Source organism: Zingiber officinale, chromosome 7B (assembly GCF_018446385.1).
Source record: "Zingiber officinale cultivar Zhangliang chromosome 7B, Zo_v1.1, whole genome shotgun sequence".
In the NCBI taxonomy this organism is placed as follows: Eukaryota; Viridiplantae; Streptophyta; class Magnoliopsida; order Zingiberales; family Zingiberaceae; genus Zingiber; species Zingiber officinale.
The window spans coordinates 24,916,790-24,943,149 of record NC_055999.1 but is presented as its reverse complement, the minus strand read 5'-3'; the positions used below and the strand labels follow the sequence as shown (position 1 = coordinate 24,943,149).

Below are 26,360 nucleotides of genomic sequence, written 5' to 3'. Positions count from 1 at the left end.
TAATCTACCAATCTCCCGCATAAAGGTACGGGATATAAAAGAATGCGAACTACCAGTATCAATCAATATATCAGCGGAAAATGCATAAATGGAAATCATACCGCGGAAAATGGATCCGTCGGCTCGCTGCGCATCCTCCCTGGTAATCGCATGAACACGTCCAGTCTCTGGCGGAGGAGGAGGTGGTAATGCTGCCAGCAGCTGCTTGATACTGTGCAGATGGCTGGGACTGAGTCTGGTACTGGCCTAAAGGCTGAGACTGCATCTGATACTGCCCCTGCGTCGGATAATAAAGTCCCGGAATAGAACTCTGGGGGGCTAGGGAAGCACTGGAGTACTCCTGTCCAAGCATGCCAAATGCCGCTGCTGCAGGTGAAGCACTCCGCTGCTGGCCGTGCGAAGGTTGGGCTCTTCACCCTCCTCGATAAGTTCCGGACTGACCCGACTGTCCTCCATGATCAGACCCTCCGGAAGTCATATGCTGAGTCTTCTGCGGACAATCTTGGCTCTGGTGCACAGGCAGTTTGCAATGAAAGCAAACTGACTGTCCCAAAGAACAGGCTAAAGTGACATGATCTCTGGACCCACATCTGAAACAGCGAATGTCGCTGGCGGGTTGTTTCCGGCTCTGCTAGGAAGACCGGAAACGTCCTGAAGAAGACTGCCCTGATTTCTGAGGTTTACGTGATACCCCAGATGTACCCTGATCTGATCGACTACGCATGCTCTGCTGTGGTGTAGCCTGAGGCTGCTGGATCTGTCCAGATGTCTGACTCGGCTGCTTCCTTTTCCTATCCAGAAAAACTCTCTGCTGAGCTGACTCAATAATGAGGGCTCTGTCCAACATCTCCGTATAAGATGTGATACCAAGACCGACAAGTCTTAGTTGCAAATGTCCATCCAGCCCCTTAATGAACTGCTGCATACGTGAACTGTCCTCAACAACTAGCTCTGGACAAAATTTGGCCAATCTGTCAAACTCTGCATTATACTCAGTCACTGTCCGATTATTCTGTCGCAAACTCAGGAAATCCTGCCGACGAGCCATCTGATAAGCTCGTGGAAAGAAACGGCTCTCAAAAGCCTCTCTGAATCTGGCCCAAGTGATGTTCTGCTCACCGATGATGGAACGCTGAGTAAGCCACCAAGTGTCGGCCGCGTCCCGTAAGTGAAAAGCAGCCAGCTCTGCTTTCTCCCACTCGGATCAAGCAATATAAAAGAAAGTCCCCTCCATAGTCTCAATCCAAGACAAGGCCACACTCGGATCTTGGTCTCCTCGGAAGAGTGTGAATCGACTCTTCATCGACTCTGCCAACACTGGAATCCTGGCTCGTGCCGCGACAAAGTCAGTGAGGTGTGTCAGAACCACTGGAGCTGGTGCTACAGGTGGTACCGGTGCATATACTGGAGGAGGTACTCTCGGTGCTGCTGGGTAAACTGGAGCATAAGCCGTCGGTGGTACTGCCGGGTGAACATAGGTGGTTGCGGCTGGATGTACAGTCGGCAATGGTACCGGATGTGGAGTAGCCGGTATCCCTAGTGCAGGTGCTGCTGGGTACACTGTATGTACTGGGGGCACAGGGGCTGCTGGTGCCGGATACACGGTGGGTCCAGGTGGCGGTGGTGCCGGATACACCGTAGGCTGCACTGGAGCAGGTGTCGGGTATGCCAATGGTACCCCTGGTGGTACCGGAAAAACAGTAGGAGTAGATACTGTCGGTGCAGCTGAGGTAGGTACCTCTAAGGGAGCCATCGGGGTCTGAGAGCCCGACGCACCCACAGCATGTTGAGTCTTTCCCTGGCTGACAGGCTCATCAATAGAAGGCATCTCTGGCATATCCAGAGATCCCGCGGTCCTCGTACGTGGTCGTCCAGCGCCACGTCTCGCAGCAATACGCGTAGATCGCCTCATATCTGTTAAATTATATCACAGATATTACTACAAGTATCAACAATTACCAAGATAACATCATACCTAATTTCTGTCTGGAGATGTTCCGTCGTTGTCCAGTCCCCAAATTGACCTCCAAATTTCGTACACGAAAATCACCGGAAATCCAAAATAAAATCCGAAACGGAAGTTCAAACATATACATACTGGAAAATCCGTGCAATCCAAATAACTACCCAGTTTGCCTCGCAAACTTGGGCTAATCCAAAAATCCAGAATACCAAAAGCAGGTATCATAGCCCACTCTGATACCAATAAATTGGTATCAGTCAAATCTCAAAAATCCGTAACACAAAGATCAAACAAGTATCGCCAAACTTTGGCGCTCTGATACCATATAAATTGGTATCAGGTTATCCCAAATATCCAAAATATGTAAACAACGATCGTAAAACTTGGCTCTGATACCAAATAAATTGTCACGCCCCGGAGGAGTCCCTGTTCGAAGAAATTTCGGCAGCATCTCCCTTGTACGACGGACAATTTGAAACTTTTCTACAAGCACTATATACCTCAGCCACATGCGGCTGGAATAATAACAAAAATAAAACAATCACCACGCAGTTTAATAGAAACAAACAAAGCAGTAATAAGATGACTCGAAAACAACCCTACTCAACTACACTCGTAAAGCTCAAATCCGATAAACTCACCTCTTCTGCCGTCCAGGCAGGCATGTAGTAGAACAAAACCAAATCATACCAAAATCCATCGACAAATATAATCCATACAAGCTCCAAGTATCTAAACAATACAAGATCAACACATAATCTAAAATATAAAATCAAAAGATAAGTAAACAGTCTTGTGGCTGCAGGGGACTAGCACTACGTGCAGTGGGGACTAGCGACTGGAACTGCTCCGGACATCCTCAACCTGAAAATATATCCACAATGGAGGCGGGGTGAGTCCAACACTCAGCAGGTACAACTGATATGCAAAATAAAATAAATAACAGACAACAGTAATCATGCGTACAGTCTCCTGAATACGAGAAGGATAAATGCAACTGGAACAGAAACAGGAGAAAACTGTACTAACCAGGATCAAGGTAAAAAGATATCTGGGTCGTCAGACCGAGAGTGTCATAACCCTGTATGCATGTCAATCATATGCATCCAAATAAATGCAGCAAATAAATGCAGCAAGTAAATGTAGCAAACACAAACAATAAATGCATCATGCATATGATGCTAATGACATGGTCACCCCTGACGCTAGTCAGCCATCTCACACACAATGGTGAGTCCGAGTGGGTAGGGCTGTGACAACCGTGTACTCTGACATCACTGCCCCTGATGAGTGACCGAGTGGACGGGATGCTGTCGGAGTACATACATACTCCTACCCCAAATCATAAATGGGGGAGCGCAATGCTCTCATCTCCCGGTACACGATGACGGGGAGGACTCTCTGCCGGCTACTACGCTAAGTCACACTACCCATGAGCGGACCAACAGATCCAAACAAAGTCCAACTGCCTGCCGGCTACAACGCTGCTACACTAAACCAACGGAGCCAAACAGAGCGGAATTGTTTGTCGGCTATCACGCTGAGTCACCAAACCAACGGAGCCAAACAGCAGAACTAACATACACCTGTCTGATATACCACTAACCCATGAGTGGTGGTGTGTACAGATACATGTAACTGGCGATGTGCTCACAATAATGGAGTAGACAATCACACAGCATGCAATCATGCAAGATGATGCATGACACTAAACATGACAATATCACGAATAGCATAGCATGCTCCATACATAAATATAAAATGTGTACCACAAGATAATGAATCAAATGGAAGGTTCACAGACAGATAGGGTATCAAACAAACCCTAGGTCCTGAACATAATGTATCATGTGGTTGGGTCACTACCTAAAGCATGTATGGTCAGATAAATAATAACATGCAGTGCATAATAAGTAAACAAGTAACATGTAACAGATCATGTAGTGACCAACCGAAACAAATGAAAAAAATACAATCATTGCTATATGTTAAACACTTTATTATGCATATCAAAAGACATAAGTCAAAGTATCCGCCTCCAATAAAATGGTCAAATCCGGTAATCAAGATACTCGTCGAGATACCGTCCCGAATCAAAGTCCTGTGGCATCAAGCATAATGTCTAGTTTAGCTAATTTATCATACAACCATTAGCCAAACTAAATTCTAATCCAATTTAAGAAGTTATAAATTAGATCCAACTAATCCATCCAACACAATTAACGAACCCTCTTGTTAACATCATGATTCGGATCTAACCCACATTAGGTTAAATCTCACGTTTTAACCACAATTACCTCCTCTGAATCAGTTATCCCCCACCATACAACATTAATACATATTAAACTATATCAGATATGAAATTTCCAACCTTTACTCTAATACAATGTCGCCCCTGTGGACACACGGCTAGAAAACGCAGATACTGGACAATGCTAGCCGGAAAATCTTGCCGCCACAAACCTGTTGTCAACACCACAAAGAAACTATTACTTATCTGTAGGCTTACCACAACCAAACCCAGCGAAGCTAAGGTTCGGATCCGACAATAAGAGGAATCCTAGGGCAAAGAAAAGGGTCGGCTACCTTCGCCAGGGCAGAGACTAAATGGTGGTGCTGATCTTTTCTTCCAGCAAGCTTTTGTGGCAATCCGTCGACGGCGTCAGTGCTAGGGCATAGATGAACTTTTGCGTCGGCAGTGATCGGGCTCGAGGGCAGAGGAAAGGGTGACCGACACTCTCCTTTCGACGGCGGCAGAGGCAAGGAAGTGGCGTCGCTGGAGTCGGGTGTCGCGGGCTGAGGCTAGGGCACCGGCTATCGGCGCTGCTCCGTACGTCGCCAGTGGCTAGGGCACGGTTTACGGCGGTGCTACTCGGGTCGGCGGCGCTGGAAAGGGGCAGAGGGAAAAAGGCTTCGCCGTGAGAGGAGAAGAGAGGAAATGAAGCAGAATAATAGGAGAAGAAGGGGCGCGGGCGGTTAGGGCAAGGAGAGGGCGCGGACGGCGTCGGGGAGAAGAAACTGAGGAAACGGTGAAAAATGAAGGAAAAAGGAAAAATAAATAAAGGAAAAGAATTAAGAAAAATTCAACTTTTCCTCATTTAATTGGGGTAGCCAAAACAGACTTTTCCGAGCCCCATTTTATCCCCGTTAACTCGTCCGTACGAGCTCCGAAAAATTCCCGGAAAATTTCCAAAAATTATGAAAAATTTCCTTATTAATATTCGCCTATTTCCGATATTTTACACAAAAATACAAGGAAAGTTATTCCTAAGAGTATTTTTGCAATAGATGTGACAAAGACTTCTAAGAAGTCCAAGAAAGTCAAAAAGAATGTCACTAGGGAATCAATCCCTAGAGTTGATCTAGAAAAAGTGACCAAGGCTTCTAAGAAGCCTAACAAGGTCACTAAGAAGGTATCTAGGGAAGTTATCCCTAGTGAGTACCTAGAGCATCCAAGGAGCACCAATAGATGTTGGGTTTCTAGGAGCATTTTCTCTACCCCATAAATAGGTTAGAGAGTGTCAACTCTGATTAGAAGGGTAGTTAACCCAACTTTGATGAAGTTGACACTCGGGGAGCATTTTCAAGGTTATTCACTACAAGAAAAAAGTCTAACAACAACAGTTTTTCACCGTTGTCGTAGGCCTTTTAGAACTGTTGTTAAATGTCGTGTTGTTAAAAGGGGTGCCCAAAGACAACAGTTTTTAACCGTTGTCTTTGAAGGCAAACACAATATTTTTACAACGGCGAAAAACTGTTGTCTTTTCGTTTAAAGACAACAGTTTTTCACCGTTGTCTTTGAGCGTCTACCTTTAATAACAGGGTCTTTAACAACAATTTTAAACTATCTACGACAATGGTGAAAAACCGTTGTCTTTTTTAGATAAAAAATAAAAAAAATTAATACATAATTTTTCAATATTATAAATCATTCAAAATACTAAATTTCAAAATAAAATTTAATATACAATTTTATAACATTCAGAAATAATATCTATAACATTCTGAAGAAATTTCATAAGCAACCAACAAAATGATAATACTATTAAAACAAATGTAGAACAATATAACACGAGATTTTCTACTTAGATGTCGGTGAAGAGGAGGGACTGCAGCTCCTAGTGCTTCTTAATTTGTTAAAGTCTCTCCATTTTTTTAGCTTGTCGGCATTCTTCCCAGTACTGTTGAGGACACCTATTCGAATAAAGATATATATTACAAATTAGAAACTAAACGGAAGTTCTAGTGTTTAAGTTAGAAACTAAACGGTCGAGGCTATGGGAGGAAGGGCAAGCATTAGGCGATGGTTCTCTGTGGTTTCTTTGATGCCACATCATTGAACAGAATAGATGATAATCTTTAGGCTACAATAAACAAATATATGCTAAAGAGGATACCATCCCACTTACTCTAAAGCCCGAGCAGCACCGAGTGCAATTTTGATCCGAGCATTCCATGACAGTGGTTCGTCTGAGAGATGGAGGAGTTCATACAGTGAACCATTCTTGTGAAAATCATACACCAACATTCTCTATCCATACTCAGAACAATAACCTACCAGCTCTGTCAAATTTGTATGGTGCAGAAGAGAAATATTTGTGACTAGATCAATGAAGTCGCCAGTTGATTTGCTTAGCAGGGACTTTGGATTTAGTTTCTTCACAGCCAAAATCTAAACAAAAATGTAGAATATAATCCAAAAGTCATACATGATATTCAATCAGTTGGGCAAACTAGTCGTGCCATTAAAACTCTTTAAATAGTGTTACCAAAATACATGGCAAATGATTAGATGAATCAGCTTTCCAGTGCAAACAAGATGGATGATTCTAAATTTTGCCACTATCAAACATGTGTCCGGAATAAATAAGAAGCTTTATTTTTTGTCATATTAATACCTTTCCGTCATCAAACTCTGCCTTGAAAACACGACCAAAAGTGCCTTCGCGAATAAGATTATCTTCGTTGAAGCTATCTGTAGCTATTTGCAAGTCAGCCACAGAATAAATAGTTGATTTGATACTTGTTACGTCCACCTTCTTTGTGATAAGTTTGCTTGAGCAATCATCTTCGTCAAATGATTTATAGTGATGAGGTTTAAGACTTGGTGGAGGAAGTGATGGCAACTTTTCTATGTCAAATATTGAGGATGTTCTATTCATCTCCTTCTCTGCAACATAAACTAAGTCATACTACAACCCAATTAAATGTGTGAACCGCAACAAGAATCCTAATGTAGTAATAGACCAGATTTTGCAGGATGCTTGTCATACCAACAAATGTGGAGTACCTTTAACTCTATCTGAATCTAGATGAGCATATAGCCGGTCTTGACCAAGATTTTCTTCGATCAAAATTTTTCTTCTCTTTCTCCAAATTATAAAAAAATGCAATTAATCCACCAATGAAGAAGACACCTGCAACACCTCCTGTTATTCCCACTACACGTACACCGCTACCATGGCCAGTATTGGAGTTTTGAGCAGATGGGGATTGATTTGGTTGAGATGAACTATCCGTCCCAGAGCTCCAGTCATTATTATCAGTCCTACAGAATAGGATCAACAAATGAGCATTCAATTTATCCTCAATTAAATCATATGATAGCATGCAAGTTCATTTAGTACTCACTGAAGGTTATTAATCCCCTTTAACCGGTTAGGAATGGATCCATTGAAGTGGTTATTTGCAACATTCCTAAAGAAGGGTTACGAAAGTCAAATCTTTCTTGTAACCCAAATTAATTCTAATTTTGATATAAACTGACAACTTTATTTATTACTTACAAACTCTGAAGGGTAAGATTGGCAAGGGCATTTATAGTACCAGTGAATTGATTGTTCTCCAAATATCTAAAAGTGGATGAAGAAATAGTAAGCATAACATTCTTCATGCAATTTGTATTCGAAAAAAGATTAAAAAAAAAGGCCAAATGATAAGATATTATGTTAATGCTTGGAACATTCATTATTCCTCTTACAAGTTTGTCAAACTTGTCAGACTTCTGAAGCTTTGTGGAAGGGTACCATTAAGAGAATTGTAAGATAGGTCCCTGCAGTAAAAAGGCCCCTTTATCGGAGAGTGGAGTATGATAGAGTAGAAAGTATTCATGGACATGTAGGTTTGACAGTATTGAAGGTAAAACCATAATTATGAATAAGAAACTTATTTTCAGCAGATACAAGAGGTAAATGATATTGCATCACACAGAATATAAAGATAGTTGATATTAAGAAGTAAGTTTCTTCTCGAATGAAAATCTTGTCTACACTCACATTGTTGTGAGTTTGGAGAGGCCTTGAAAAATATCATCCAGACGCCCACGGAGTTGATTGTGAGCAAGATTTCTGCAACCATTGATGCATTGCCTTATTTTACATTAATGACAATATCACATGATAAATTGAACTAGAGAAGAAGGCTGCTCACAGAAGCTCCAATTTGGCCATATGAGAAACTGAATAGGGTATGCTTCCACCAAATTGATTATTGCTAAGATCTCTGCAGACAGGATTACCATTAGATGGGCACCTACAAAACTAAATGATAGTTGGAAGCATATTCAAACAACTCACAATCTAAGAAGGTTTGGCGGGAGGTTATAAGGTATCAAATTACCATTTCCTAGATTGTTTTGGTTCATATCCCTATAACAAACTAGCATTGTGAGAATATTGAATTCCAAGAGGAATCTCTAAAAATTTTGCTAACTTACAGCTCCTCCAGCGAAGCCATTTGGTCCATATTATAGCCCAGTGTTCCAGATAGACCCAAACTTGACAATTTTCTGCTAGCTCAAAAGGAAAGAGTGCATCAATCAGATAAGAAGCAAGCAAAACATACTAAGATTAAAATCACAAGTTATCACTCTCACATAGCTGTCACTGATGAGCCAGAGCATGTAATTCCCTGCCATGATTCCCCGCATGGATCACCACTTTGCTTCCAGCCTGATAGCTGTGGTGCTGAATTCAAACTCCCAAACAGAACATAGAGAGCAGAAGCTGCGCAGGGAGCATGAAAACTGAGTACAAGAATCAAGTTGAATTGGATAAAGCAACAATTTCACCAGGCGTATTAGGTAAAACTCAGACCACGCAGTTCTTGTGGGATAACTGTAGAAATTTAAAACATTTCTTTTCCTGTTTTCTACTTATTGGATGAATACCTAGAATAATAAATCTGCTAAACAAGAGTCACAAGAAGAATAGGAAGCCTTAAAAAAAAATCTCTTTCGGAGACTAAATGAAGCAAACTAATCGATCAGCACCATAATTTGCAGAAGGAAAAAAATAAATCAACCTTTTGCAAACATGTGAATTTGGCACTTATCAACCAAAACACCAAGTCAGAAAAGCAATTCAAGAGCGGCAAGAAATTGTTCAAGCCCTTTCCAGGAGAAAGCACACATCAAACCCTCAACGAGACTATCAACTCACTCACTGTCGTTGGGATCGGTAGCGCCAAAAGCGAAGCTCGTATTCGGATCGCAAGTCCAGATGCAAACCAAAATGACCCAAATCGCAACGGCCCCTTCCGCCTTCCCTCGCGCCATTCTCCCAGCCATCGGAGAGCGAAAGCTCGCCTCCCCGCCGCATTGGACTCTATAAATCCAGTCACCTTCGACTAATGATTTAAGTTAGGCCCTTCCTCCCATAGCCCATCGCCTAATGGTTCCCAGCAAGAGCGACGAGGAGCGTCTTTCGCGGAGGAGTCGCGAAGGAGTCGGAGATAGGTTTTTATTAGTTACGGAGAAGTGGGTTTTAGGTTTTTTTTCATGAAGTTAAAAAAACTGTTGTGTTTTCAAGATTCAACAACAGTTTAATAAAACTATTGTGTTTTTAAGATTCAACAACATTCAATAGACAACAGTTTAATAAAATTATTGTATATTATCATATAAGCAACACTAAAAGACAATAGTTTTTTAAAACCGTTGTCTTTGACATACATTAGATAACATTTTTTTGAAAAACTGTTGTTATTTAAAAAATATTACGGTGAACAACAACAGTTTTCAATAAAATTGTTGTTAAATGGAAAAAGACAACAATTTCTTGAAAAACTGTTGTCTATTAGGTGTGGTTAAATCCAAAATTTCTTGTAATGATTGTTAACCTTTGAATATGAAAAGAATTTTTATTTACTCTTATAAGAGTAAAATGTGTCACAATTTGATAAATTGGATGATATTTTTGTTGGTGCAATATCCCTTAGGTCAAGGTTGACTGGTTTGACCAAGCTTGAGTCTTGGTCATAGTTTCGATGTTTGACAATACATGTAGACACATGGACAATGCAGGTGCAGTTGTTCATATGGGGAGATTCTGATCAGGGACTGATCAGTGTGAATGAAGAAGAGTCAAGTAGGTCAAAAGTGACTGGATACCTGACTGGAAAGTCCTAGTGAGTGAAGATAGGCAGAAGGAAATCCTGGTGAGTGAAACCAGGTGAAAGTCCTAGTGAGTGAAGCTAGGCAGAAGGAAATCCTGGTGAGTGAAGCCAGGTGAAAGTCCTAGTGAGTGAAGCTAGGTGAAAGCCCTAGTGAGTGAAGTCGGGCAAGGGAAAATCCAGATGGATCAAGGATGATCGGACATCTGGTGTTGGGAAGTCCAAGTAGGTCAAAGGATTGACTGGATACTTGGCACGAGGAAATCCAGATGGGTCAAGATTGACCAGACATCTGGTGGAAGTTCAAGTAGGTCAAGGGAGTGACCGGATACTTGGCACGAAGAGAAAAGTCCAAGTGGGTCAAAGGGATTTACCGGACACTTGGTGGGGAGTTCTGGCAGGTCAAGGGAGTGACCAGATGCTAGGTATGATGTACCAACAGGTCAAGGTTGACCGGATGTTGATTTGAGAGGCTTAGGACTTGGTTTTGGGCAAAAACCAAGAGCTGGATCGATCAGTGGATCGATCCAGGCCTTTCCTAGCGAACAGAGAGCCTCTGAATCGATCAGTGGATCGATCCAGAGGTCCCAATCGATCAGCCGATCGATTGGGACGCTGCTAGAATGGCCGGATCGATCCGTGGATCGATCCGCATTTTTCCACAGAGGCGCTCTGGATCGATCCGTGAATCGATCCAAAGCCTCCCGATCGATTGGGAGTTTTCGAATCGATCGGGATCCGACCGATGCGTCGTATTTGAGCTGCAGCGGGCGTCTCCTTCAGGTTCTTCCCCGATTCATCTCAGATCTCTTGCCAGCTCCTCCACAGCTCTATAAAAGCTCAGATCACCAGTTCTTGAAGGATCTTGGAGGTTTTCCAAGTCAAGAGGTGGATCAAAGGCAAGGAGAAAAGTTAGGGTTAGGGTTTTCTACGCTTATTGTAAGCTTGTGCTTGTATTCTTGTATCCCTTCCCTTTCTTTTGTACTGAGAGTCTTGTAGGGCTTCTCCGCCTTCGGTAGTTACCGAAAAGGAGGTTTTTATTAGTGGAGGGTGCGTGAGTAGGTGTGGATCCTTGGACTAGTCACCTCTTGTGAGGTGGATACCAAGTAAACCAACCTTGTTAGCGTTGTGTGATTTGTTTCTGTATTTTCCGCTGCACATCTTCAAAGAAACAAGTAACGACGAGCATCTAGCACGCGACGAGCTATTCACCCCCCCCCTCTAGCTACTTTTCGGTCCCAACAAGTGGTATCAGAGCGAGGTCGCTCTTCACCGGAATCATCGCCGGAAGGGTCAAGCATAACAAGAAGAGCTAGAGGGTGAAGAAGTTGAAGCAAAATTGTCAAAGTCAAAGAAATTCAAAAGCTCAACTTCTACAATGGAATTCCGAGATGGGCTCGGATTCGACACGAGGGTAGCTCCACCATACACTTCCACGAGCTTCGATTCTTGGAAATCAAGAATCGAAAAGTTTCTTATGATGGAGATAGAGCAATGGTTTGCTCTTATGGAAGGCTTCAAGACTCCAACAAACTCAAAGGGCAAAGTTCTCAAGAGGAACAAGTGGAGCCAAGAGCAAGTCCAAAGGTGCGAGGCCAATGACAAAGTGACCAAGCTTTTGGTCAATTTATTGCCAAGCACCATCCTTTGCAAAATTGGAGAATTTGAAGATGCAAAGGAATTATGGAGTAAATTAGCCAAGCTTCATGAAGAGATCCCCTCCACTGTACAAGAGCAAGAAGAATCCAGAGAGGGTGACTCTTTGGAGCAAGACCAAGAGGAGGACTCCAAGGTTGAGAGATGCTCAACCTTCGAATAAGAAGTCCAAGAAGAAGCTTCATCTTCAAGGGAGTGCAATGAAGAGAACAAGGAGGGAGCATACTCCTTGTTCCATGTACAAGATGATGAAGCCTCCACCTCTAGGATTGAGGGGGAGTGTAGATCAATGAACCCGGAGCAAGAAGAGGTCTCCACATCCGGGTCAAGTGAAGAAGAAGATGGTGCCACCTCCAAAATTCAAGAAATATCAAATGGAGGAGCAAGTGCCATCCCTACACAAGAAGGTATAAATGTTTCAATTAAAAATAAAAATCATATAATATGTTTTGAGTGTAGGGAAAGTGGGCACTACAAGAGCAAGTGTCCCAACTTGGCCAAGAAGAAGGGTCAAGTGACACAAAAGGGCAAGGAGAAGCCCAAGGAGACCACCCCCGGGACAAAGAAGAGCAAGGAGCACATTGTGTGTTTCTTGTGTCAACAAAAAGGGCATTACCGAAGTCAATGCCCCAAGGGGAAGAAGATGGTCAAGGCTCAAGGAGGCACTAATCAAGGGGGAGCCTCCAAGGTAAAGAAGAAGGTAACGTTTATTGAGCCTACCCCTTTACGTTATGGTAAAAAGCATGATAGTTCTAATTTCTATCATTTTAATGCTATTTACCATGAAAATAGGAAGCATGATAGTGTTAAGGAAAAACATATAGCTTTTCATGCTAAAACTACCACACCTAGGGTTAGGAAGGTAGATGAAAATCTGGGCAAGAACACTAAGGATAATAGATACAAGCCCAAGAATAAAAATGCTCATGGATCAAATGAAAAATCAAATACTAAGGACTTAGTAAGGGAAAATCAAGTCTTGAGGTCAAGACTTGATAAGTTAGAAAAGACCCTAAAAAGATTGGAAGATATCCTATTAGGGCAAAATGAGCATAACCTAGGTTTAGGGGTACAAAAGCCATCCAATGGCCATAGAGGTTTGGGATACAAACCCAAAGCTAAAAAGGATGTGTCTAGTTATCATAGGGTTCCATATAGTTATGGAACAAGCCCTAAGTCTAGTAGGCAAGCCAAAAATACAAGGGAAGATATCCCTAGAAGTATCTTTGCAACCAAAGTGACTAAGACTTCTAAGAAGTCTAAGAAAGTCACTAACAAGGTCACAAGGGAGGCTATCCCTAGAGTTGACCTAGAAAATGTGACCAAGGCTTCTAAGAAGCCCAACAAGGTCACTAGGAAGGTATCTAGGGAAGTTATCCCTAGTGAGTACCTAGAGCATCCAAGGAGCACCAATAGGTGTTGGGTTCCTAGGAGTATCTTCTCTACCCCATAGATGGGTTAGAGAGTGTCAACTCCGATTAGAAGGGTAGTTAACCCAACTTTGAGGAAATTGACACTCAAGGAGCATTTTCAAGGTTTTTCGTTAACCTTTGAAAATGAAATGGAATTATTATTTATTCTTTGAAAGAGTAAAATGTGCCTAATGGTGGAAAAATTGATTTTATCTTTAATGGCATAAATTGGGAAAACCTAGAGAAATACCAAGTTGGGATTTTGGTATTCTCTTAAGAATTTAAGGCAATCCAGACCTTGATTTATGTGCTTACTCTTGAGGAAAAATGGAATATGCCAACATTTGAGGATATGCTTAATTTTTAAGTGGCATAAACAAATCAAGAGAAATAGAAATGTCAATTTAGGTTTTGGCACTTCTTTGAAGCATTTAGGGCAATCTAGGTTTAACGTTTTAAGTTAAAACAAGTGGAGATAGCTAAGTGGTTAAGGATACTTAGATAGGCAATCTAGGTATATTTTATTTATGCTAAACCTTGCCATGATTGTTTGCCCATCATATGTCATGACATCATGTCTATTTATGCATTCATGTTTTATTATGAAAAATCCAAAAATACCATGTCCTGACATTCATACATCATGTAGTTATAGGATATTTTCGTTTGAGAAATTATTTCCTTTTGATGTATGCCATAACATATTCATGCATTAAGCTTAATTCCTTGTAATTAAGGACAAATGGCATTTAACAATACTTATTAACAAGTGACATCCTAGGTGGATGTCTAATATCTCTAAAATGCCTAGATATATATGCATGATCCTTAGAATAGGGCGAAACCAAAATCTCACATCTCACAAGGACTATAAGGTAACTTGTATGTGTTTTAGTGCACATTAGGTACAAGTGAGATGTTAGGAAGATGAACAAAACTCAAGATGTTGATTTAGTGCATTCTTTTGAGTTTTAGGTTCATCAAAACACATAGTTATGTGTTTTCCCATCATTGGGAAAGCTAATGTACAAGTCATGTGCATTAAGCCCAAGGAACATGATGGGATATTGGTTTTGAAAAGGTTTTTAAAATGATTTTGGAAAACCTTGGTGAAGGCTATCTTTTGTTAGTAATCACCATTAAATAGTTAGACACAAACTTGAAGAAAACATTAAAGTTTATGCAAGTTTTCAAGTTTGTATCAATCCTTGAAAATATGATGTATTTTCATAGAAAACTATTTTTTTCTTGATAGTATATACCCTAAATAATGTCTACACAAATTTTCACAATTTTTGAATTTTTGTAGAATTTTCTAAGGGTTTCTGAAGTTGACTGAAATGGAATTTCAGCAACTATCAAAACTCCAATCGATCAGTGGATCGATTGGAGTGCCTCAATCGATCAGCCGATCGATTGAGAAGGCATTTCTCGCGAGCAGAAGCTCGCTGGATCGATCAGTGGATCGATCCAAGAATACTGAATCGATCAATGGATCGATTCAGCAGGGTTCAATCGATTGGAACCCAACTCCAATCGATCGAAGATGCTGATTTTGGCTGGGCAAGCTTATTTTCAGCATTTTGAACCTATTTAGTCTAGGTAACCATTCCTAACCCCTCAAAATACATTTGTATACATAAAAAGGGTGTTTTCATGTTGAAAACAAGGATGGATTGGTTAAGAGAGACTAAGTTGAAGTTTGCTTCAAATTTTTGAACATTTGAACCTCAAAACTTCTAAATTTGGGTTTCCTAAAGGTTTAGGGATTCCAGGTCATTGTTGGTGCAATGAAAGAAGTTACTACCATGTCTTTAGGGGGAGGGACTCTTTAAAGACATGAAATATTTTTTTTGAACCTTGGAAGGTGGTTAACCTTCTTTTCAGAAAATGCTCATGAATGAGCGTTTGAACTTGAAATGGGGAGTGGATATCCTCATTATTTCAAGTGGTATTTCAAATGTAGGGAAAATGAAGGGTATGAGACCTTCATTATGATGTTGATCACGACCTTGAGAAACTCTTCAGGGGAAGAGTTTAAAAAGGGATAAAGGTTCAACGAGTGAAGTTGTAACCAATGATGAGTATCTCTTCAGAGGGAGAGATAGTGGTTGTTTGATGTGTGCCAATAGGGGGAGAATGTGTGGTTTAAGTTAGGCCTTCATTACCTATGGGGGAGGTCATAGGGGGAGAATGAAGGGAACCAACATTCATACTTTGGCATGAAGAGAGTTAAGGCTATGGGATTAGCTTAACTCAAAGTAGTCCTAACTTAAAGGTATTGTCAAACATCAAAAAGGGGGAGATTGTTGGTGCAATATCCCTTAAGTCAAGATTGACTGGTTTTACCAAGCTTGAGTCTTGGTCATAGTTTCGATGTTTGACAATACATGTAGACACATGGACAATGCAGGTGCAGTTGTTCATATGGGGAGATTCTGATCAGAGACTGATCAGTGTGAATGAAGAAGAGTCAAGTAGGTCAAAAGTGACCGGATACCTAACTCGAAAGTCCTAGTGAGTGAAGATAGGCAGAAGGAAATCCTGGTGAGTGAAACCAGGTGAAAGTCCTAGTGAGTGAAGCTAGGCAGAAGGAAATCCTGGTGAGTGAAGCCAGGTGAAAGTCCTAGTGAGTGAAGCTAGGTGAAAGCCCTGGTGAGTGAAGCCGGGCAAGGGAAAATCCAAATGGATCAAGGATGATCGGACATCTGGTGTTGGGAAGTCCAAGTAGGTCAAAGGATTGACTGGATACTTGGCACGAAGAGAAAAGTCCAAGTGGGTCAAAGGGATTGACCAGACACTTGGTGGGGAGTTCTGGCAGGTCAAGGGAGTGACCAGATGCTAGGTATGATGTACCAACAGGTCAAGGTTGACCGGATGTTGATTTGAGAGGCTTGAGACTTGGTTTTGGGCAAAAACCAAGAGCTGGATCGATCAGTTGATCGATCCAGGCCTTTCCTAGCGAACAGAGAGCCTCTGAATCGATCAGTGGATCGATTCAGAGGTCCCAATCGATCCTGCTGCTTCGCGCGATAAGCGCTGGATCGATCCGTGGATCGATCCAGGCATTTTTCCAAAGCACAGAGGCGCTCTGGATCGATCCGTGAATCGATCCAAAGCCTCCCCGATCGATTGGGAGTTTTCGAATCGATCGGGATCCGACCGTTGCGTCGTATTTGAGCTGCAGGCGGGCGTCTCCTTCAGTGGTTCCCCCGATTCATCTCAGATCTCTTGCCAGCTCCTCCACAGCTCTATAAAAGCTCAGATCACCAGTTCTTGAAGGATCTTGGAGGTTTTCCAAGTCAAGAGGCGGATCAAAGGCAAGGAGAAAAGTTAGGGTTAGAGTTTTCTACGCTTATTGTAAGCTTGTGCTTGTATTCTTGTATCCCTTCCCTTTCTTTTGTACTGAGAGTCTTGTAGGGCTTCTCCGCCTTCGGTAGTTACCGAAAAGGAGGTTTTTATTAGTGGAGGGTGCGTGAGTAGGTGTGGATCCTTGGACTAGTCACCTCTTGTGAGGTGGATACCAAGTAAACCAACCTTGTTAGCGTTGTGTGATTTGTTTCTGTATTTTTCGCTGCACATCTTTGAAGAAGCAAGCAACGACGAGCATATAGCACGCGACGAGCTATTCCCCCCCCCCCCCCCCCCCCTCCTCTAGCTACTTTTCGGCCCCAACAATTTTAAGTGACACAAATTGGAAAAATCATAAGAACTACCAAGTTGGGATTTTGGTATGTTCTTAGGAAATTAAAGGCAATGTATGCCTTAACTCAATTGGTTACTCTTTGAGAAGAGTAATTTATGCCAAAAATTAAGGAGTATGTTTAATTTAAATTGACACAAATTGAAAAAGAGAGAAAAATGTCAAAATTGGATTATTGGCATTTTCTTGTGAAATAGTGGGCAATCTAGGTTAAAGCTTAATTTAGCTAAGGCTTAAGGATACTTAGGTAGACAACCTAGGTATTTTATTTATGCTAATTTGTCATGCTTTGTTTGCCCATAATATGTCATGACATCATGTTTATTTTTGCATTCATATTTTATTATGAAAAATATAAAAATATCATGTCATGTCATACATACATCATGTAGTCATAGGAAATTTTCTTTTGAAAATTAGTTTCTTTTTGATGTATGCCATAACATATCATGCATTATTTTAATTCCTTCAAATTTAAGGACAAATGGCATTTATTACCAAATCACATCCTTGGTGGATGTTCATAACCTCAAAATGCTTAGGTAGATAAGCATGATCCCTAGATTAGGGAAAAACCAAAAGTTTACATCTCACTAAGAACTATAAGGTGACTTGTATGTGGTTTAGTACACATTAAATACAAGTGAGATGTTAGGATGATGAACAAAACTCAAGATGTTGATTTAATGTATTTTTGTGAGTTTTAGGTTCATCAAACACATAGTTTTATGTTTTCCAATCATTGGGAAAGCTAATGTACAAGTCATGTGCATTGAGCCCAAAGAATATGGTTGGATATTGGTTTTGAAAATCATTTTAAAATATTTTTAGAAAACCTTGATGAAGACTATTTTTGATAGTGATCATCATTGAAGAGTTAGGCACAAACTTGAAGAAAACACTAAAGTTTTTATAAGTTTTCAAGTTTGTGTCCATATTTGAAAATATGATGTATTTTATTAGAAAACTATTTTTCCATGATAGTATATACCCTAAATAATGTCTACAACAAGTTTCACGATTTTTGGAATTTTATAGATTTTTCTAGGGGTTTCTGAAATTGACTGAAATGAAATTTCAGCTTTTCAGATCTTCAATCGATCACCCGATCGATTGAAGGGTCTCAATCGATCGGGCGATCGATTGAGAGCAAGCTTCTCGCGAACAGAAGCTTCCTAGATCGATCCACCGATCGATCCAGCCCTCCTGAATCGATTAGTGGATCGATTCAAGCAGGTTCAATCGATTGGGACCCAACTCCAATCGATTGGGGATGCTGATTTTGGCTGGGAAAGCCTGATTTCAGCATTTTGGACCATCCTTAGTCTAGGTAACCATTCCTAACCCCTCAAAACTTATTTGTATACATTTAGGAGAAGTTTTCATGATAAAAACAAGGATGGATTGGTTAAGGGAGACTAAGTAGAAGTTTATGTTGAGGTTTGGTTTCAATATTGAATTTTTGAACCTCAAAACTTCTAAATTTGGGTTTTCTAAAGTTTTAGGGAATCCAAGTCATTGTTGGTGCAATGACAGAAGTCACGACCATGTCTTTAGGGGGAGTTACTCTTTAAGGACATGAAAATTTAATTTTTCATACACCTTGGAAGGTGGTTAACCTTCTTTTGTGAAAATGCTCAAGATTGGGTATTTGACTACAATGGAGAGTGGATATCTTCATTGTTCCAAGCGGTGCATGCTCATGAATGAGCATTTGATGATAATGAAGGGTATGAGACCTTCATTTGAATCGTGTGTGTTGAAGACAACGAGTGAAGTTGTATACAACAAGTGAATATACCAAGTGGTATATGCTCAAGGATGAGCATTTGATGAAAATAAAGGGTATGAGACCTTTATTTGAATCGTGTTGTGAACAACGAGTGAAGTTGTGAATAACGGTGAGTAACTCTTCAGGGGGAGAGTTTCTTTTTTATGTGTGCCAATAGGGGGAGAATGTATGGGTTAAGTTAGGCCTTCATTCCCTAAATAGGGGGAGAATGTGCATCGCCCTATGGCAAAAAGGGAAGGATGAAAGGAATCCTCGTTCATATATTGGCATGAAAGAAGTTAAGGTTATGGGATTAGCCTAACTCATAAGTGGTATTGTCAGTGGTATTATCAAACATCAAAAAGGGGGAGATTGTTGGTGCAATATCCCTAGGTCAAGGTTGACCTAGTTAACTGAGCTTGGATTGAGTCAAGCTCGAGTCTTGATATTTGGCTTTCAATGTTTGACAATACATGTAGACAACACATGAAGATTGCAAGTGCAATTGTTCATGTGGTGAGATTGTGAAGGAGAGTCAAGTAGGTCAAGGTTGACTGGATACTTGACAGGAAATCCTAGTGAGTGAAGCTAGGTGAAAGTCTTGGTGAGTGAAGTCAGGCAGATGGAAAGTCCTAACTAGGAAGTTAGGCAATGAGAAATCCTGGTAAGTGAAGCCAGGTAAAAGACCTAGTGAGTGAAGCTAGGCAGATGAAAATCCTGGTGAGTGAAGCCAGGTGAAAGACCTAGTGAGTGAAGCTAGGTAGAAGGAAATCTTGGTGAGTGAAGCCAGGTGAAAGACCTAGTGAGTGAAGCTAGGCAGTTAAAGATCCTGGTGAGTGAAGCCAGGGGAAAGTCCTAGTGAGTGAAGTTAGGCAGAAGGAAGTCCTGGTGAGTGAAGCCAGGCAATTGATAAAGTCCTGGTGAGTTAAACCAGGCACGAGAAAATCCAGATGGATCAAGGCTAATCGGACATCTAGTGTTGGAAAGACCAAGTAGGTCAAAGGGATTGACTGGATACTTGGCATGAGGTGGAAAGTCTAAGTAGGTCAAAGGGATTGACCGAATACTTAACACGAGGAGGAAAGTCCAAGTGAGTCAAAGGGATTGACCGGACACTTGGTGAGCAAGTCCTAGCAGGTCAAGGGTGACCGAATGCTAGGCACGATGAACCAACATGTCATGGTTGACCAGATGTTGGTTTAGGAGGCTTTAGACTTGATTTTAGGGAGAAATCATGAGCTGGATCGATTAGCCAATCGATTGGCTCATGCCCAATCGATCGGCCGATCGATTGGGTGAGTCTTCGCGACAAACCTTCTCCCAATCGATCAGTGGATCGATTGGGACAAGTGCACGATCGCACAGAACAGCGCTGGATCGATCGGTCGATCGATCCAGATCCCCCAATCGATCAGTGGATCGATTAGGAGCTGTGATTTCACGCGATAAGCCCTGGATCGATCAGCCGATCGATCCAGGCAATTCCCAAGAGCACAGATGCGCTCTAGATCGATCAACTGATCGATCCAAAGCCTCCCCAATCGATTGGGAGCAATCCGATCGATTGGGATCCGACCGTTGGCGTCGATTAAAGCCATTGTCGAGCTCTTTCTTCGCCATCACTCTCACTATTCACTCCCGATCCATACAGCAGCTTCTCCACAACGTTTCCCACTCTCACCGCTAGTTCTTGAAGGATCTTGGAGAGACATCCAAGTCAAAAGGTGTGACTACAACAAGAGGAAGAAGCTAGGGTTAGGGTTTTCACTGCATATCTTGTAAGATATTTCTTGTATTTGTCTTCCCTTGCTTTCTTGTTGTATTGAGAGTGTGTAAAGGCTTCTCCGCCTTTGGTAGTTATCATAAAGGAGTGTTTTCATAGTGGAGGGTGTGTGAGTGTGTGGATCCTTGGATTAGTCACATCTTATGAGGTGGATACCAAGTAAATCCTCTTGTTAGCGCTGTGTATATTGTTTCTTTGTATTTTCCGCTGCATATCTTGAAGAAACAAGCAATGAGGAGCACGACGAGCGCACCGAGCTATTCACCCCCCCCCTCTAGCTACATAATCGGTCCTAACAACAGCAAGTCAACTCCACGCACGTATTCAAGATATTCTCAACTCCCTCCACGCGATTGGGCAAAAGGTCGAGAACAGAGATATAATAAGGTACACTCTCAACGCATTTCCGAGGAGGACATTATGGGTATCAATGGTAGATGCCTACAAAGTCTCCAAGGATCTATCTTCTATAAAATTAGATGAGTTATTCTCTGAGTTTGAATTACATGAGCAGACTAATGTACAGTCAACCGAGAAGGGCATAACTTTGATTGCAGGTACAAGCAGAACACGTGAACCAAGACCAAGGCGTAGAACCGAACCAGAATCGGATGAAGAACCTGACTCAGCCGATGAAGACGACGAGCTAACGGCTGAACTCGTCAACCTTGTAAAAAAGTTCTACAAGAAGAAGAAGGGGTTCAACAAGAAGGACCTCAAGAAGGCAGTTTAGTCCAAGGAAGCCCAATCAAGCTCGAAGGTAAAATTTGAAGTGAGGTGTTATGGCTGCAACCAGAAGGGACACATCAAGGCCAACTGTCTCAACCAAAAGGAGGTAAAGAAACAAAGAGGTCCTAAAGGCAACATTCGAAGAATCTTCCTTAGAAGATGACGATGATGAACTTGATCAGACGAGTCTCCTTGCACTGATGGCCCGGGACCAGATCAATATGTCCGAGAGCGAGAGCAAATCGGAAGCTGAATCGGAAAGAAGCAACGGATCCATATCCGTTTCCGAAGAGCCTGACCCCACTGTAAGTATTCCGCGTTTAAACAATTTGGTTAATTATTTATTACGTAAATTAGCAAAATCCAATATTTGGATCAAGTCACTTCTGAAAGAGGTAACAACCCTTAAAGAAGTGACCAACCCCAAATCCTTGTCTGAATCCGTTCAGACTAGAACCTCGACTCAAGTCCAAAAGCTTGAGGAGGAGAATTCCAACCTGAAAATTCAAGTCAAGGATTTGAAGACCGCGTTGGAACGGTTCACTTTGGGTTCCAAGAATCTTGACATGATTCTTGGAAAACAAAATGTCTACAACAGATCCGGAATTGGATTCAAGCCTAAAAAGAAGTATAGATCGTATTTATCACTTGTACACAGAACAAATAGAAAAGTGGTCCAAGCATGGGTTCCCAAGTCCAACTTGGTCAATCAAGTTGGACTTAGTCAATATTGGGTCCCCAAGGATCAAGTACATTACCTTGATAGACCTTATCGAGGCTATGATCTAGGGGAGCAAAAAGGAAAATTATCTTAATAAATAAATATATAAAAATTATCTTAATAAATAAATAAATAAATTTAAAGGAATATAATTCAAAATTTTAAATTAAATAAAAACAAGTTAAAAGGAAAATCAATAATGTAGGAGGAGGCTTCAGAATAGTTGGCACCTTTAAAAATAATTTACCCGACAGGGTAACCAAACACAACCTACCCGGCAGGGTAATTAGGGTTAGAATAGAAAGAAGGACAACAGTTTAACTTGACCAATGATACTGGTAAAGTTTTGGATGATAGTACGTTAGGGAAGCTTAGTCTATGCATGTCTAGGAAGATATGACTTCAGCCTGGTGCATTTGGCTAAGTGGAACTGACCGAAGCTACCCCTTACGGATCCTAGCTAGTTAGACCAAGATTTTGTACTAAGTTAAGTGGATAGGACTATTTGGAAAACCTCGAAGGCATGGTTACTCTAATGATGTCCAAGTGACTCACCATAGCCCAGAAGTTTATCCAAAGAATGTCTATTTATTGAGCCCAAAACTAAACTTCAATCTAATACAAAGTTAAACCAAACCCTATAAGTGAACCTAATTCATCTCACAAAATTATAGGATTCCCTGATTTGAAATTTAGATCGGGTGAGATGACTAAGGATTAAATTAAATTAATAATTAATAATTCAAATCTAATTAATAATTAATAATTTAAATCTAATTAATAATTAATAATTCAAATCTAATTAATAATTCAAATCAAATTAATAATCCAAATTAAATTAATAATCAAAATTCAACTTAAATTAAATTAAAATTAATAATTAAAAAATTATTTAAAAAGGTTTTAAAAATTTATTTAAAAATCTTTTAAAAACTTATTCAAAAATATTTTAAAAACTTATTCAAAAATATTTTAAAAACTTATTTAAAAAGGTTTTAAAAACTTATTCAAAAATCTTTTTAAAACATATTTAAAAATCTTTTAAAAGCTTATTCAAAAATGTTTTAAAAACTTATTCAAAAATGTTTAAAAAACTTATTTAAAAATCTTTTTTAAAAAACTTATTTAAAAATCTTTTTAAAAAAACTTATTTAAAAATCTTTTAAAAACTTATTTAAAAATCTTTTAAAAAAACTTATTTAAAAATGTTTTTAAAACTTATTTAAAAATCTTTTAAAAACTTATTGAAAAATGTTTTAAAAACTTATTTAAAATTGTTTTAAAAACTTATTTTAAAAATTATTTTAAAAACTTATTTAAAAATTATTTTAAACTTATTTAAAAATAATTTACATTTTTTAAAAAATTAAAAAAAATAAAAGCGACGAACAATGGCGCCTCTGCTAAGGCAGAGGCGCCCTCCAAGATCGACGGGAAAATTCCCGCCGAAAACATCTAAGGCGCCTCAGACCGGATCCGAGGCGCCCTGAATGCCCCGTTGGAGGCACCTTCAATGAGATTGAAGGCGCCTTCAATACCGAAATAGGCAGCGAACAGAGAGCTCGCTGCAAGTTTTTTTCTCGTCGAAACCAGCGATCCAAGGCGCCTTACACTCGGATTTCCACCCTTCAACTCCTTCAAATACCCTACAATGCCTCCTAGGTATACTCTAAACTATCCTAAATCATTCTTTACATGGTTTTAGTGCTTGTTTTCCAAATTTTTATGTATATGGTTGAAATTAGGAAGCGACGCAATGTTGCGTCCACCTCGGGCACGGCCCCGTCCACTGACGCTAGATTTCCCACTAAGCAGCATAGACTTAGTTTTTCTCAACATTCATACACTGTCATTAAATGTAGATACCTAAGTAGACCCTATTTCGTGAGTTATTGTCCGTCCGTCGTAGAGATGATTGCCCACTATCAGTTGGACAGACTGGTTTACTACAGTTGTGCAGTAAATCGAGATCTATGTGCCCAGTTTTTCAACAACCTTGAGAGGGTTGATGATTTGGTCTATTCTACCAGAGTTGGTGGAAAGGACATCCAGTTTACACCTGCTTTATTACACACCAGTTTAGAGCTTAGACAGTCAGCCTATTCTTTTCTGTGCTACCCTAGTAGAGATCTGCCATTTGGCGACCCCTACTCCCACATTACTCTAGATACACTCTATGAGTATTTTTTTGGTGGGGAGAGACCACTTGGAGTCTCTGATTTCAGGTCGATGTCTCTCAAGGTGCAGAATTATGTCATGTATAGAGTCCTCACTGCATGCATTCTACCCATCACATCTCGGGGCGTCCCGAAGATGCGCCCGTCCCATTCTTTTTTTTTGTATGCATTATGTCATCATCTGGATATAGACATTACATTACACATGTTCTCTAACATAGTTCATGCGGCTAGTCTCATCACATCCCGAGTAGTTCACATGCTCTACTGCTATGTACTGACATCCATCTTTTCGACGATAGAGGGAATAGATGTGACTCGGGGGATGATCATTCCTCTTATCCGTTATGCTGAGTTTGGGTTGGGTTCTCTTAGGTTAGCGCATATAGATGTCACTGCTTAGGGGGTCCTAGCATGGGTGGGTAGGCCTCTGCCAGCCGACCCAGCCGAGGATGAGCCAGTTGCTCCGAGAGGGCCCGAGGCAGACGACGAGTTTATTGCCTTCTTCACTCCAGCTGAGGGAGAGGACTGGTTAGAGCTCATAGCCTAGGATATTCATGGACAGCCCTCCGCTTCGATAGGGCCATCGACCTCGACACAGCCATCCTCCTCCTTATCGATCGAGGATCGACTTACGCGTCTCGAGGTTCAGTCTGCACAATCACGACGGCTTATCCTGGACGAACTTCGCTTACTTCGCGCAGAGATAGCCTCCGGCTTTTCTTCTCTTCGTCAGGGACAGCCTACACCCGAGCAGCCTCATGCACCACCTCCAGCTAGCGACCCTCCAGCTGATGATCCTATTCAGTGACGCTATCTTTTCATGCATTGTATTTTGGACTTTGGACACAGACACTTTCATCCCCTATTCTATCAGTACCTAGTTAAACTTTTGCCTATCAGAATTTAGTTACTTAACCTATTTTTCTGCTTACCAGTTTTTGTTGTATTTAATGTGCTTAATAGAATAGACATTATATACCTTATTTTTAATTAGCTTGGTTACTATATCCTTCAAAATCTTAGGAAAAATAATGTTTTCAAAATTCCAAATTTACTAGACTTTCAAAAATTTGGATTTAGCCTAGGCACTAACCTTAGAAATCATGTTCCCCTAGTTTCAGCCAGAGCATCTCACAAACACCCTAGACTTAACTTGCTTGTGTTTGAAATAAACTTAGAATGACTTGAGATGCATAGGGTACAGCCTAGACTTCAGTATGCTTATTTTTGTGCATCGCAGTAAGTCTGGGCGTTAAATACCAAAAATACAGTAATCAAGTTAAGAGATCTTGTCTTAGTCAAATCTAACTGGATTAATTGACTTAACTTGACTAACCTAGTGAAAGCTACTGTCTTCTGACAAACAGCTGTTGTTGCAGCGAAGGCCGACAAGAGGGGGGTGAATTGCCTGAAAAAATAAAGTATACACTCCTCGGAATTTTCAACTCAAAATAAAAGCAACTGTAATAAGAATAAAATAAAAAGGAAACAGAAATAAAGCAGAGACTCGGGAGTTAACTTGGTTACAAACAAGAAGGTTGTTAATCTAGGGCGATGAAAAGCGCGCACTAAGAAAGTCTCCTTTACTGTAGGCGGAGAAGCTTTTTTACACACTTAGAAAGCTCACAAGCTGCTAGGAATTGATTACAGAGTTGAATACTGAGTTGATACTTAATTCCTAGTTCCAGGGGCCTTTATATAGCCTTTGGAAAATCTATCTCGAGGGTCTAAGGCGCCTCCAATAGGGGTCCAAGGCGCCACCATCGAGTAGGCGGATAAAACTTTATCCGAAACGTAAAAGGTCATATTTGACCTGTTGAAGGTGCCTCCAACAGTGTTGAAGGCGCCTCCATTGTTGAAAGGCGCCTTCAACACTTGTTGAAGGCGCCTCCAGCACTTCCTTTAAGGCGCCTACAGCTAGCTCTTTATCTCCTTTTGACTTTGTTTCAGCTTCCAAAGCTCCGATAACTTGGGTGATTGCGGCCAACTGAAATAGGGCTCACTCGAACCCAATTTCCGACCTTCTCCTCAAATAAGCTTCCGTCCCGACT

General features: G+C 40.9%; 1 long non-coding RNA gene and 1 pseudogene across 1 annotated transcript; both read right to left on the bottom strand.

The window, feature by feature from the left end:
* Positions 1 to 3,928: 3,928 nt before the first annotated feature.
* On the bottom strand, positions 3,929 to 4,604 carry LOC122004069. Its single transcript, XR_006118201.1, has 3 exons — positions 4,550 to 4,604; positions 4,335 to 4,426; positions 3,929 to 4,064 (listed from the first exon to the last, which is right to left on the bottom strand). It is a non-coding gene; the product is annotated as an uncharacterized LOC122004069 (long non-coding RNA).
* A 1,764-nt stretch (positions 4,605 to 6,368) lies between these two features.
* LOC122004257 lies at positions 6,369 to 9,561 on the bottom strand (annotated as a pseudogene).
* Positions 9,562 to 26,360: the final 16,799 nt, after the last annotated feature.